Here is a 2,611-nt window from a genome sequence, read left to right as displayed (position 1 = left end):
AAAGGAGAATGGAAAAAATATTTTTAAATGAAATTTTATTTTAAGAAAGCAAATAATCTACTATGATCTTCAGGATATCAGAGACTCCAACCTTAATTAGAATAAGAATTGTCTTTTTTTCCTCTAGGACCGAGAGCTTTAACCTTTACATCACAACTAACACATAAAGGGTAAGGCGTAATACTATTAAAGTAAAACCTTGACTATCTGGATTTTTTAGATAATGAAATCACTTTAGCTGGCCAAGTTTTTAGGGAAGTTCAGGATGATTTTTTTTACCAGTTTAAACAGTGTCTCACATTCTTTAGAGCAGGGATGGGGAACCTGCGACCTTGAGGCCACATGTGATCCTCTAGGTCCTCAACTTCAACAAGTTTGGATTCAGTCAAAAGACCAAACATGAGAACCTAGAGGGCCCCATGTGGCCTCAAGGCTGCAGGTTCCCCATCCCTGCTTTAGAGTGTCTCACACATGTGCATGAGGGACGAGGTGCCGAAAGGCATACAAGTGAATCCATATAGAAGTATTATGACCTGAAATCCTCAGAAATACTTGTCCCTCCCTTATAAAATATACTACATTAAACATAGTCTAAGATTCAGTCATTATTAATAATTATTATTATCATTTATATAGCACTGTGTGTCAGGCACTGTACTAAGTGTTTTCCAATTATTATCTCATTCGATCCTCACAACAACCCTGGGAAGGAATTATCCCCATTTTACAGATGAGGAAACTGAGACAAGCAAAGGTTTAAGTGACTTGCCTAGGATCACACAGCTAGAAAGTATTCGAGCTTGGGTCTTCCTGACTCCAAACCCAGCATTCTGTCCACTGTGCCTCCTAACTGTACCATGCTACAAGTGATACCTAAGCATCACTGCAAAGAAGAGGGCTATTTTCCTCTATACGAAATGGTGTTAGTTTACTGTACTTTTTTGGGTCTTGCTTCTGCTCTTTATCCTTTTCTGTTCTCTCCCTTGCTATCAAGCTATCAGTTTCAGCCTTTTGCTGTCATCACTATGCATCCCAATAATGCATTTTTCTCTCCATTTTCTACTTTTAACCCACTGTAGACTTAGAAAACCAAACTAGTTAGAACTGAGGAAGCCAAATCCATGAAATTCACAGTGTACTGAACTCCTCATATAAAGAACACTAGCTATGGACTTTAAGAAAATTCTTTTGTCCCCTTAGAAATCTTTTGTTTGTATCGTTTTTAGTTCTGAGCTATGATCGGAGATTAAGGTGGCCCAGTAGCTGAGGTGTTACTTACCTAGTATTTGCATATCGAATTTATATATAACATCTCATTTTATATTAGCAACAGTATGAATGTCAGGTCAGGTGTCAGTCTCAATTAAAAGAGATGAACAAGAAGTCACAGAGGTTAGTTGAGAAGTCTTGATCTTAGTCAAATATGACTAAAACTCAAGTTTCCTGATTCCAAACCATGAACCCTTTCTCATCTTTACGATCCTTCTCTGTGTGTATCTCTACTCTAACATGGATCTGCCATTAAGTGACCCTGTGATTTAATCTCATTGGCAGCAGTCAACTGTGGTGTGGAGAGATGTTGAAGGGCATACAAGTAAATCCATACAAAAGTATTATGAACTGAAATCCTCATCAAGACTTGTTCTTTCAGGTTAAGGAAAACAACATGTCTACATAATTCTTTTTTAGGATTGTTGTTGAGGGTTTCTTTGGTTAAAAGTCTTCTATAGAAGAGTGTAGTAGTCCAAAGACAAGACCAGGCATAAAGAGGGATTCTAGGGAATAATGTGAAATAGAAAATAGGAGGTAAAACATGAAAGGAAGAAGTAAGGAACAGGGGAAATTGAGAGAAATGGGAAATGAAAGAGGGCATATTTTGCAGAAGTCTAGTTTTCCCAGTATGTGATCTCAACAAGTTAAATTTAATTAAGTGAAAAATTCACATCATCAATTACATGAAAATTCATGAAAGATCAAGGCTAAAATGTAAACTCTCACAATTCAAAGAATAAGTTAGAGACCAGAATATTAGGTCATAAAGTTATAGATAATACTAATTATGGTATACTGTTATGTTTTAAGAAGCAAGATAATGCTTTCTTTGGAAGCAATATAATAAAATGGGAACAGTATAAAGGAGACTAGTAAGTCCTATGCACAAGGATCACACACTAGTTTCTGAAGCCTTCTATATTTTTCAGTGTTCAATTTATAATGTCATTAACAACAAAAAAAAAGGCACCATTTATATCAGAATCTCTGGCTACAGGACATGAGACCTGGAGAGATTGGACCAAGAGAGAAAAAAACCAGACTCGGTCTGTCTTCCTTTTGGCAGGAGATGCCCCAAGCTGGAGGCTCTCAGATGGCCTTTATCTCGTGATACACTCAATCCCTGGCCCAATAATCAGAGCCAAGGCAAGATATTTGGCACACTATAGGCACAGTTTAAAAATGAACTCTGTAGGCCATCAAAGGCTTTGCACTTTCACTGTAAGAGCTCCAATTTCTCACAAAATGAAAAAGGAAAGGAAGGGGAAGGGGAAGGGAAGGGCAGGGAAGGAAATGGGAGGAAAGAAGAGGGAGGGGAGGAAAGGGGAGGGAAGGGAAG

General features: G+C 37.8%; 1 non-coding gene across 1 annotated transcript; it reads left to right on the top strand.

Moving 5' to 3' along the window:
- Positions 1-2,093: 2,093 nt before the first annotated feature.
- LOC140521791 (U6 spliceosomal RNA) lies at positions 2,094-2,198 on the top strand. The gene has a single exon (XR_011973087.1). It is a non-coding gene; the product is annotated as a U6 spliceosomal RNA (small nuclear RNA).
- Positions 2,199-2,611: the final 413 nt, after the last annotated feature.

This window comes from Notamacropus eugenii, chromosome 1 (genome assembly GCF_028372415.1).
Source record: "Notamacropus eugenii isolate mMacEug1 chromosome 1, mMacEug1.pri_v2, whole genome shotgun sequence".
Taxonomy (NCBI): domain Eukaryota; kingdom Metazoa; phylum Chordata; class Mammalia; order Diprotodontia; family Macropodidae; genus Notamacropus; species Notamacropus eugenii.
Note: the sequence above shows the minus strand (reverse complement) of the source record. Positions and strands in the feature narration are given on the sequence as shown.